At 39.2% G+C, this 12893-nt stretch overlaps 1 protein-coding gene and 1 long non-coding RNA gene across 2 annotated transcripts in view; one reads left to right on the forward strand and one right to left on the reverse strand.

Moving 5' to 3' along the window:
* itgbl1 (integrin subunit beta like 1) overlaps nt 1-12893 on the reverse strand; it is a 203289-nt gene that overhangs the window by 64445 nt on the left and 125951 nt on the right. The window lies entirely within an intron of this gene.
* Nucleotides 1-12893, forward strand: part of LOC134297570 (uncharacterized) — a 98974-nt gene that overhangs the window by 32901 nt on the left and 53180 nt on the right. The window contains exon 2 of the long non-coding RNA XR_010004364.1: nt 5440-5509. This is a non-coding gene — a long non-coding RNA (uncharacterized LOC134297570). The remainder of the gene's footprint in view (nt 1-5439; nt 5510-12893) is intronic.

The raw sequence follows: 12893 nt of genomic DNA on the forward strand, positions 1-12893 counted from the left end.
GCCAAGAGTGGGATATTCAAGAACCTTAATTTTCAGCCATTAATCATTTTTAAAAAACCAAATCAAACAGATAAAAGTGTATTTAAAACTGTGTTTTGTTCCTTTACATAGATCTGACACATGAAAGCCACAGATCATCAGGCTTTGAACTATTTACCCTACACAATACATTTTAAAACACAGTGCTTGTTTCAGTTAGCTTACAACAAGGCCAACGTTTCTGTAGAAATGCCTCCTACAGCCCTGGAAGTTATTGGGACTTAATTCCAATGAAGTCTGAATATGGAACTACATCCCAAATCTTTATATGTCTCTGTCAATAGAAAGGTTTCATGCTGCCTCCTAGTGTCAAGCAAGGACGAGCTCTTAGAGAAGGAACTCCACAGTAACAATGCAACATGGAAGCTGGCCTTAGTCTTAGAACCTTCACACTACAGAATTATAGAAATATGATTCCACTGTAACTACCATGGCAACATCTGATATAATTATGGGATCTGCCCATTTGGAGGGTACTTAGCATTCTCAGCTAGAAAACTCAAGTACTGCACTAAACTACACATCCCTGGACTACACAGGATACATCCATGATTTTAAAAGTGAAATCACGGTGCTATAATTCTGTAATGTGAAAGACCATTGAGTTAGGCTGCCTGTGTGTCCAGAACATACAATCTACTTTAATTGGCACAGTCACCTTCTATCTTTCAACTCTGATAGTAACTATTTCGTACACCTTTGGACTATAACTGCAACTAATTACTTAAAAGGTAGCATTCTAATCTCTTGGAAACAGGGGAGAAACAGGTCTGATGTTCTTTTGTCGCTTAATAAATAATTATTACAGGGCAAGCTCCAGAGTGAGGCTCCAGAGGGCACAAATTATGCCTCCATATTGTATTTGTCAGTGCCGGTTTGACTGTAATTATCCCCATTTGCCTAAAAACACTGGCTAGTAAGGTCTAGCAAGCATACTTTGATGTTTCTCATCACAAGTACTTACTAGGACTTTATTTATATGTACATAGGAATGTTCTATGTGTTATACTATGGCGTGGGACATCCAGCGAAGGACTAGTCTTCATATGTTTCTTATTTTAGTCAAAGAAACATTGTTTTAATTATGGATCAGCTATGGAAGGCCTCAAGATTTTTAGGGTTCTTACCAGCATTAAGACATTTATTGAGAGCCCAAATCCCTGCACCTATTGCTAAGCAATTGAAGATGCCCCTGGCTGAAATATAATTTTTATTAATTGTTAGATAATGAAATCTGTATTAATTTCCATTTTGAAATGTTGGTTCAGTAACACAACAGAGATGGGAGAGGGAAGTTGTTAAAAATATGAGATGCTGGATTGTGCAGAGCTACGTTCCCACAGCAATGGGACATTCTGACCTAAGGCTGACCTAAGGCAAAAAGATAAGACAGGACTATTGCAAACTGAAAAAACAGTGACTTCATTGGGTGGGGAAAGGAATGAGGAAGGCAGAGTTAGAGGAGGGACAAGAGCTGAGGGTGGAATTGGGGTGGAAAGGAGGTAGAACTGGGAGGAGCATGGGGAGGGGTGAAGAAATGTTGGTGTGGAATGTGTGACCTGTATAAATTGCTTCCATTTATTTGTTTCGTGTGGTACATCTGGCAATTCCAGAGGGCACCTGTTAGTTGGCCTGCCTTAAAATAATAATAATAATAATAATAATAATAATAATAATAATAATAATAATAAATTTAACAAATTTATATCCCACCTTCTCCCAAAATGGGATTCAAGGCACCTTGCAATAATTTTAAATGACCCAGCTATAACATTAATTTACAAACATGCAGAAGTAACAGGATTACTAAAACATAATTAAAACAGTTAAAAGTTCCTAAAACATTGAACATATAGTTTCAATAAAAGATAAAAATATAACTGTCTTTCTTTCACCTGGGGAGAAAACATTCCAGAATCATTGAGATCTCAGCTATTGTTCCCAAGACTAAATAAATTGGATTCCCTGGACTCTGTGCATCTACTGAGAGAAATCCCACAGTGAGATTCCCAAATGTGATTTTCACAGACAGAAACAGCTGCCTTAATAGCCTTTTGAACTTTGCTGATAGGTGCTTTTTTGTCTGCACTGCTACTTCTACTGACCTGCTTTGGAACCAGAACATCAAAGCCATTATTTTTCTGTTTAGTGCCATTGCACTTCTCATGCTCCGTGCTCTCTCTCCCTTTCTTCCTCTAGTATAGCGTTTATTTTCCTGATTGGTCCTCTGGTTCTGTTTCAGAAAAGCATTACCCCTGAACACAGTAAAGCAATTTGAAGATGTGTTTGAACACATCTAGGCTGGCATCCCATTGGTGACATATGAACACGTAGGTATGGATTGTCTGAGCCGTCATCTCTTTTTCAGTAGGCACATTCTCTAAAGTTCTGTGTCCCATCCAAAATCTATCTCCCAGGAGCTGCTGCATCCTGTTGTTGCTTCTTATTGATGAGGAAGAGAAGCAACTCAAAGAAAGAAGTGGCTTGTCATGGTTCTAAGCGGAAGGAAGTTTTCATCCATTTAGCAGTTCATCCTCATTTCTTTCCCTCTCGCAGCCAAAACCAGTCACATCTTTCTTCTCTAAATTGCTCACCACCAAAAAGTAGCAGTAGCTCCTCCTGGGACTTGACAGTTACTAGGATGGGGAAAGGGCATAGAACTGAATGAGAGAATCATTGTACTTTGCCTGTGTGCAGAGGTGGTTCAACCACCAGGCCAACTAGGCAGTTGCCTGTGGTGCCATCTTGTTGGGGGCGCCATCGAGGCAACTCCTGTGGCCTGCCTCCGCAAGGTATTGAACTGCTTTTTCTGTTGATTTGTTGTAAAACATGATGTTTTACTGCTTAATTTGTAAAATCTTAATGTCATTTGATGTTTAATAGGCTTTTCCTTAATCCCTCCTTATTATCAAACATTTTCGCTTATCCAATGCTTTTATTTTTCAGTGATAGGTTTGGGGGGGGGGGCGCCAAAATTCTGTTTGCCTACACTTGAAAAATACCTAGGGCCGGCTCTGCCTGTGTGATCCACGTCATAGTAGCAGTCACCCAGTGCTCTCTTTCTTCTACAGTTTAGCCCACCTAGTATTTATTATGAAGTAAGAAATATTGTGGTTGTTCAGTAGCTTGGAGAGGCAGACATTTTCTCCCCACAGTGTCCTGAGTGGGGTTAAAATCTGGAGCTTCTATTAATGATAATGCTGATGTTTAAAAACGACACAGAACAGAGGTCACGGTGGCTAAGCAACTGGGTTCTTCATCAAAGATGACAGCTGTCATTGGCTCAAGGTTGCTACGTCTAGTGCCTGGATTATGAAGGAAAGGGTTTTCCTCTAAATCAGTCTATTCTTGTTAAGATTTTGTGCCATGAAGCGTATTCTGGCTCTCATTTGATCCTAGAAAACCATCCTTAGCTATATAACTAATCCATTCCATAATGTCTGTGAGCAACATGGGAAACCAATAAAAAAGATGAGGTAACATAATAAATTATGACTGCTAAGCGCTACTACTATTTTGTTAAATGTATTGTGCACTGAAAACTATTGCAGAAGCGGGGGACAGTTAAACTGGAATTTCCCTGGAATAAAAGTAATTAGTGACTTGAATAGTCATTTCTATGTCTGTCTTCATCATTGTACCTGACCTCAGAGAACAGAGGGACACTTTGGTGGATATGGGATATGGAAAATCTTGGAGTGTGACTTTAGTTTTCAGCCCTCTGGGGGGAAAATGGGAATTACAAATGTGCACATTTCTACATGTTTATATGTGTGTACTAATTTCTAAATAATCACTGTTTATATCAAGGAAACAAGATATTATTTTTCAAGTAACAACAACAACAACAATCCTTATTGTCCATAAACCATCCCTTATTTGTTTCACTGTCACCAGCTTTATAGTTACTTCATTTTGCTCATTCTGTTTTGGGGACAGGGGAGAATTGTTGAGATCTTGTGCTGTGAGATATAAATGTATCAGAGATAAAAATGTACCACGCAGCTATGTCTCCATAACTACATCTCATTATGCTAGCTCCCCAAACTGTATTTTGTAAGCAGTGCGGCTTCCATCCCAGAATGGACATTTTCATGTTTTTAGATAAATGTCCAGCTATTTTCCTATAGCAGGGTGCACTACAAAAGACCTTTCACTTTCTGACAACCCAGAAATGGCTGTGTTTGGGGCCTGGGGTTGGGGGTGGGGTGGGGGGTGGAGGTTGAACAGCTTCCAAGATAAGTTGGGGGTTATTTTGCTCATTTCACTGAACATAATTCTGATCTCCCTAAAGAAACCAGAATAGCCCCATCACTCATCTCTTTTACAAAACAAATTAAAACCCATTTCTGTGAATTAGCTTATGGAGAGGAAAGAAGGTAGACTACCACCAATTCTACTACATGGCTGGCAACAAATAATTTTGAATTATGGAGATCTATATTTTGATAAGTATTTTAATCTGTGCAATTTTGTTTTGTTTTTTGTGTTTTATATTATATGTTTTATATGATATTTTTGATTGATTTATGTTTAATTGTCTGTAAATTGTCTATGAGGCCAGGCTGTGGCGCAGGCTGGAAAGCAAGCCAGCTGCAACAAATCACTCTGACCAAGAGGCCATGAGTTCGAGGCCAGCCCGTGCCTGCGTCTTGTCTCTGTCTCTGTTCTATGTTATGGCATTGAATGTTTGCCTTTATGTGTGCAATGTGATCCGCCCTGAGTCCCCTTCGGGGTGAGAAGGGCGGAATATAAATGCTGTAAATAAATAAAATAAATAAATATTATGTTTTGTACCGTCAATGAATGTTTGCCATTTTACTTTTTACTTTGGAAGCCGCCCTGAGTCCCCTTGGGGAGAGAGGGCAGGTTAAAAATAAAGCGTTATCATCATCATCATCATCATCATCATCATCATCATCATCTCCAGAACTACCAAAACCATGAGTTGGGATGGTGCAAATCCAGTTTACAGCATCATAATTCACTAACAGGACACCAGACATCCATGGAACTTGCTGTTAAAATATATAGGTTTCTACAGATGAGACACTACAATTCATACCTTTGGTTCAAATTAATATAGGAATACACAGGTTTAGGGAATTAGACTTACAAAATGGACCAGGATAGATTTAAGATATTACTACATAAATTTACTATCCTGCAGTGTTCCTGCGATCTGGAATAGTGGTTACTTACTAATATTGTTATCCTTCCATTTGCACCACTGCTGGCATTGTGCAATTGTGATGCCTCAGCAGTGCAAGGCCACAATTCTGGGTGGCTGGTGTAATTATGTCTTCTCACTGGACCACTCCAGCTTTTTTTAATTTTTAAAAGAAGCCACAATTTTATGAAATGTAGTGTTATAAATAAATAAAATCCTTCTTTTTTCAGTGAAGAGAAAGGATAATATTTTCCCCTGATGTCACCAGCATGCTGCCAGAGAATCACCTCATAACTTCAGGTAAGCCCGAGGACCATGATACAATTGGGGGCTATTGATGAGGTTTGCTCAACACGTAGCCGGGGGTGGCTTTATAGCAGGGAGATAGTGGACCAGGATACCATGACTTCTATGGCAGTTTGCCAGTTCTGTAAAATAAAGTCCTTATTCTCATCTCCAGTTCAAATGGAGAATATTGTAACATCAAAAATCATTATTCATTGTTTACTCATTTACATTTTAGTAGGCTATCAAAATTTCACATTCAAGGAGTGTTGGCTTAATAATTAATTAAAAAATGACTGCTCACCAAACAGAACATACTGAACTTGGCAGTTGCTGAACAGGCACCATGGCATGCTTGCAACTGAATATTCAGGAACATTCTGCATAGCATAAATAGCTGAACTTGGGGAAAAGAGGAAAAATAAAGAGTCTGAAATCATTCTTAAATTTGGCACAGCAAATAACATCAATGTTAAGCTCTGACTCAATTATAATTCATTCATTACCATTAACCTGTTTAGAATTTTCAGTTCAGGTTTGCAAAATTCAGTAAATGGTATTATGGTAGCAACTTACTTTCCGTAGAAGGCATTTTCAAGGATTTTGTATAAAACATGTAGGGTTTCAATTGCTGGGATGAAGAAGGATGTCAGGCTTATAATAGGGAAACAGATTCTTGAAGTGCTTCCAATATTTCAGTGTTGAGCTTCTTCGAACACTTGATCCTAAGAGTTTTGTTGCATCAAAGAACAATTTTTCTCAGCCTTAATACCATACTTCAATGTCTTCCTCTACATGCTAATAATACAAGAAAATGCAGCATCATATAGCTGAAGGACCAAGGAAGCCTTAGCAATCAGCTCCTTCAAGGTCAAATAAACAAAAGGTCTGGGTGCCAGGCACTCACTTAAGTCTGCCAGTTCCACCCCCAACGGAATTAAAGTTGATTGTGAAAGGTTTTTTCAAGAGTGTAGTTTAAGTTCTTTTCTGCTGTGAGTCATACTTCTGATCTAGACAATCTTTCTTCTGTGCAAAAGGCTGGACAACACCATCAGAGCCCCTTTCATCTAGCTGGTATGCTTTTTTGTTATCAAAGGATTAGACTTTAAATGTCTCATCCCTCCTCCATCATTCCACCCCATGCTCTGGGGTTGCTTAAGAAAGGGGGTAATAAGGCGCACATGATCCAAGAGAGCATTCTTCTCTCTCTCTTTGCTGGTAGTCATTATATCTATTTTCCTACATTAAGGTTTTTAAGAGCCAGTATTTCCACCACACACACACACACATTCTATAGACAGGAAAGTCACAGACTGGTTTACCTATGGTCATTCTATAGGGCATATAGGAAGAAGAATGCGGAACACAGGCAGGAAAGCTAAAACTTCTTTTATGAGAACTGTGAGAATAGAAAATTAGATTAGAGCAAAGCCTTTAAATGTGTAAATTTTGAATTGTTCTTAAATAAATGGGTGTACCACAACTAATTGGTTGTCCCGATATATACTCAGACAAGACACATAACAGAGAAATGGAATGGGTTCCAATTGGCAAGGCATCAGGCAAGCCTACATTTGATCAACCTTTCTGTTTAATTGTATGCTGAACAGATCCTATGTGAAGTGGGATTTGACTCAGAAAAGGAGGAAAGGATATCAACAATGTAAGATATGCAGATGACACCATGCTACTGGCAGAAATAGCAAATACCTGGAACAATTGTTCAAGGAAGTCAAGGGAAAAAGTGCACAAGCAAGTTTATAGTTGAATATTAGGAAAACAAAACTAATGGCCATATATTTATATAATCTTAAAGGAGACAATGAAGTCATTAAAATAGTTCAAAATTTTCCATATTTTAGCTCAGTCATTAATTGGAACAGAGACTGCAGTCAAGAAATCAGAAGAAAACTAGAATTTGGAAGGCAGTTTTGAAGGGATTAGTCAAGATCCAGAGGTGGAAGTTATATAATTTCATATTAAAGTTAGGATTTATATATTTATTTACTATACTTATACCTTCCCTTCTCACCCCCCAAGTGGGACTCAGGGCGGCTTACAAACTATGGCAATAATTCAATGCCAGATTCAGCCATTAACAATATCAGTAAAACACAATCTATGGATTATCTATGCTATCATATTTTCAATTTCTATGTATTGTTGTAAAAGCGTCATGGTGAATAAAGCTGATAGAAGGAAAATTTTGTGCTGCATAACAGTTCTACAGATACTCTGGACTGCTAAAAATGCAAATAAATTAGTCCTAGAGCAAATTAAGACTGACATCTTACTAGGAGCCAGTTTGACTTAACTGAGATTGTTGTAATCTGGACATATCATGAAAAGAAAACAATGGTTGTTGTATGTCTTTTGGGCTGTGTGGCCATGTTCCAGAAGTATTCTCTCCTGATGTTTTGCCCACATCTATGGCAGGCATCCTCAGAGGTTGTGACCTGTTTAACATATACATGAAACCTCTGGGAGAGGTCATCTGGAGTGTTGGAGTACAGGGTCACCTATATACAGATGACACCCAACTCTACTACTCCTTGCCACCAAATGTCAAGGAAGCTGTCCTGACCCTAAACCAGTGCCTGTCATCAGTAATGGACTGGATGAGGGCAAACAAACTGAAACTCAATCCAGACAAGACAGAGACACTCCTGGTCAGTCAGAAAGATCAGGAAATAAGGATTCAGTTTGTGCTTGATGGGGTCACACTCTCCCTGAAGACACAGATTTGTGGTTTGGGGGGATCCTGGATTTAGCACTGAACCCTGAGGCCCAAGTCTCTGTAGTGGCAAGGAGGGCCTTTGTGCAATTTAAACTTGTGCACCAGCTGTATTGGTTCCTTGAGAAACCAGATCTGGCCATAGTGCTACATGCCTTAGTTACATCCCATCTGGATTACTGTAATGTGCTCTATGTGTTACAGTAATCTGAAGAGTGCTTGGAAATTTCAGCTGATCCAAAGAGCTGTAGCTAAGTTGCTAACTGGGGTTGGCTACAGGGAGCAGACAACCCTCCTGTTGCAGCAGTTCAGCTGGCTGCCAGTCTGTTTCTGGGCACAATTCAAAGTGCTGCTTATGACCTTTAAAGCCAAAGACAGTTCAGATCCAGGCTATTTGGCTGACCGCATCCCCTTGTATGAATCTGCCCAGGCCCTGAGATCTTTAGGAGAGGCCCTTCTCTGAGTCCCTTCTCTGAGTCCCACCTCCATTTCCAGCTCGGTTGGTGGGAACGAGAGAGCAGGCCTTCCTTCTCGGTGGTTGCTCCTCAACTCTGGAATTCCCTGCCCAAGGAAGCCAGAATGGCCCTCTCCCTGCTATCCTTCTGGCAACAGACTAAAACCTTTTTATTCAGGAAGGCTTTTAAAGGAGAGGGTTTTTAAGATCATGTCAGGGGCTGCTATGGTTTTATATGTCAATCATAGGGTGACTTGGAGGTGTCCCATTCATAGGGTAGCCATAAACTGAAGTTGATGTGATAACAGTTAACAACAATGGCAATGACAATGAAGATGTATGACTGAAGACAAGCATAAAAAATATGTCTGAAATGCCTGAAAAGAAAAACAGTGACATTTTCACATTCATCTATGACCAGTGTGTACAAAACCATTATATGTCATTTTGACTTGTCCTCCTGAAAAAAAGCGTTGTCCTATGGTTGATTTTGGAGTTTTGTACTCCATTTATATCTGATCTACTTATACATATAAAACAGTTTCTGTTGCTCTCATCATTACTGTTACTTTTACTGCTACTCCCTACCTATTACTAGTAGAAGTTGTAGCCCCAGGATTTTATATAACAATATATATCATGCCTTACTAACTAATCAGGGACAAATCTATAACCAAATCATGGAGGGAGGAAGAGAAAAATGTAAAGGGCAAAGAGGGAAAGGAATAGATACAACACTGAATGAATGAGTGGATTTTTGTTTCGTTTTAATTAGTCCTTGAGACTGAGAGTATAAATGCAATAGGTTTTGAAAGGAATAAGAGGGATAGTGCTTGGTAGGAACATTGAATAGAAATCCTAACCAGAAGAGATAACAATAGAGAAAAGGTACAATAAGTAGGAGCCCAGCATGTTAATGGGGCAATGAGTCAATGTCATCCATACTAAATGGTTACCAGATTGTTGTTTTCAAGATATGCTGATTTCCAGAGTTTAAAATGTGCCATAGGAGCACAAACTCAAGATTATCTAATGTGGATTAATTATCCTTAACACTATATAAATAGCCTGCTTGCTGAAAGGGGTTGTCTTTTCCCCTTTGCTAGTTCATTACATATTTATAGGCAAAATGGGGGCTTTATTCTGCATTAGCATTTGCAATTAGAAAATTGGTCAGCAGTGCTTTACTTGGATTAACTAATTCAGGCGAGGATATATTGGGGCATATGCAGGGGAGCAAGTTTTGTGAGAAATAAGTGAAGCAGAGTAAACGGTCATGACCCAGTACTCCAAGTACACACAGCAGGTAACACATACAGGCTTTGTGTAAATTGGTCCTTCCCTAGGGTTGCCAGATTGATAACTAGAGAGGGCTCTTCTACTGAGACAACAAACAACACCTTCTCAAATTCTGGAAGACCATTTATCTCTGGAAGACCATTAGATTTGCAAGCATTTCAACTGTAAGGACTTGCTATAAGGCAATAAATGAGCACTGTGGGTCAGTTATCAACCCCATGGCCCGTGGTTATGAAATAAGCAGAAAGCTGCAACTTCAAAGTTTCCAGGGTTTAGGGTGGCTGACAGGTTTCAGAAGCTTCTTATCCCCTACTAATAAGAGAATTAGCAGGAAAGGGTGAGGTGTTACCTTAATTATCTGAAAAAATCTAATTGAATTACATTTATGTTGGAGGGGAAACATTGAATTTATGTTAACTTAGCATGTATATTTAAATTAAAGATCTGCACAAAAAGCCTTACTGAAATGAAGCTGAAGTAATCACCACACCCAATTCTCTTTTTGCGGTTGGCAAAGAAAAAACAGTTGCATGAGTTTTTGAAAATGCCTACTTCTGATCCATCCATTAATTTTAGAAACAAGTTGGGGCTGGGCAGGATCATTAACAACAACTAACCTAAGCACTGAAATATCCCAAACCTGGAAGACTTAAAAAAAAAACCACAAAAAATTTATCCCCCCCAAAAAAAAAAACAACAAAAAAAACAAGAGAACCAGGCTTTGAGTAGACATCCAGCAAGTTAATGTCAAATTTGGAGTTCTTCAGCAGTGTCTTACATTTAATTACTTCCTAATTTCATGTAAAAATTCTAAATGAAGTCATTCACATTTTTTAAAAACCATAATAAAGTTGCACATTTTATTAACAATTGCAATTTAATCATGAATTATTGTAATCAATTAGTTCCCATCAGTTCTCCACTGCTACTGGAGGCCTAAAAAATGGAAAATCCTGAGGTTTTATGGGTCTAGCAAAAACTTAGAGATGCAAAGAAAACAAACAAAAAAAAACATTCCTTTTGTGATAGGCAATTCATATCATGGAGAAAAAATGCTCAGGATGTGCATAGGTGAAACAAGAGTGCTCTCTGTATACACCTTAGGCTTTGGGGCACAAATCTGCGATCTTGATGAAAACAAATTAAGCAATCTGTTGTGAAGTATCTTAACTCAAAACATTACAGCCTATCTCATTTGTCAGCTACTGGAATGAAAATATGGCCTCAGACTGAGAAGATAACACCTTGGCATCATTTATGCATTGTAAATGTCACACTTCGGAATATTCCATTCTCTCGGTTGTATGACTGCTACCTTGGCTACAACATGCTTCAATTCATATCAGAGCAGCTGTGGGTGGAAGCTGAAATGATTTTTATAGCACGTTAGTATTTCTGTTTCATTAATCACTGTTATGATAACAGTATATGGTTTAAACAATTAACTCTATTATTTCACATTATGAATTAGCCTGAATGCTATGAAATCCATATACAGAAACCATAATGCTCCAGCAACTGGAAATCCTGCCTATCAGACAGATAGCCCCCAAAATATGAATTCATTGGTTTTTTTTCATTCAACATGTCATATATACAACCATTTATTTTATTCCTAGTTACAAACCTATCTGTAGACTGGGTCCTCAATATCCATGGAAGTTTGGTTTCTAAAGGTAGCAAAACATGTGGATGCTGGAGTCCCTATAAATAAAATAGTAATAGGGTAGCAGTAGAGGTTGTGGCAAAATCTGGCTGTCATGCATGTATTCTTCAGTTTCATCCATCTCCAGGGAGCACACTAACTACCTACTTCTGCCTTTGAGGTGGCAGTGGTGGCACTTCTGCTTGCTCATTCATAAGGCAGAAGTAGGCAGCTAGTGGGCTACCCAAATGCAAGTCAGTGTGAAGAATTCACACCTGTGCTACCCTACACCATTTTATTAATAGGGATGTCTAAATAAAGCATGACAGTACTGTGAATCTATGGTTGGGTGAATCAGCAGATCATGGGCATACAGATATGGAGGGCCCAATCTAGTCTCATATATAACTATCAATACATAATTCCCTTTACAGGTGAAATTAAACAAGACACTTAGGGTGCTTCAACACATGACTTTAATGCACATCAGAGTGGCTCTTTTAATATGCTTTGGTGTGCATTTAAGTCAAGTGTGGAAGTGCCCTAAGTGTCTTGTTTAAAAGTCCACACACACATCCCAGAAACTCAGGCTTTCCTGGGAGGGTGTCATGACATCCCAATAACAGGATAGCATGCAGTCACCATGAAGACCCCAAAAGAACTCCCAAATAATTAAAAAAAAACACTTAACCAGCTGCCATTATCTTCCTCCTCGCGCCCTCCTGGCATAAGGAAATGATGTACCAGGAGATGTGGGGTGAGTAGCCCCCCCCCCCCCCCCGGTCTCCTGTCATGCCATTTTCTCATGCCAGGAAGGTGCGAGGAAGAAGATAATGGTGGTTGGGTAAGTCATTTTTACCTTTTAAGAGCCCCTTTTGGGGGAAGAGGTGGGCACCCTCCTTTAGGGCTCCTGGAGCCTGAAGCACTGAGATGACTGTGTTAATAGGGCCCAGGATTCCCGAGCCCAATCCACACAGGGCCCACACCTGGTAAGAACCCGATCTTACCTAAGATCCGGGTCTTACCAAGTTTTTAATTAATTCAGAAAACTCTGCTTTGTTCCAAGTTAATTCACTTTTACCAGAGGCATCATTTGGATGCCTCTGGAAAAACCACAACCGGTCTTGAGATATGGTCCTGCCTGAATAGATCCTTAGGCCCCTCAATTAATAAAATATGTCTGTTTGTTATTGCATGTGATTTGACTCTCCTATGCATGCTATATTTTGCGTTTTTAATTTTGAAATTGGTGATTGGGAGATACACG

The sequence above is a fragment of the Anolis carolinensis genome, chromosome 3 (genome assembly GCF_035594765.1).
Source record: "Anolis carolinensis isolate JA03-04 chromosome 3, rAnoCar3.1.pri, whole genome shotgun sequence".
In the NCBI taxonomy this organism is placed as follows: domain Eukaryota; kingdom Metazoa; phylum Chordata; class Lepidosauria; order Squamata; family Dactyloidae; genus Anolis; species Anolis carolinensis.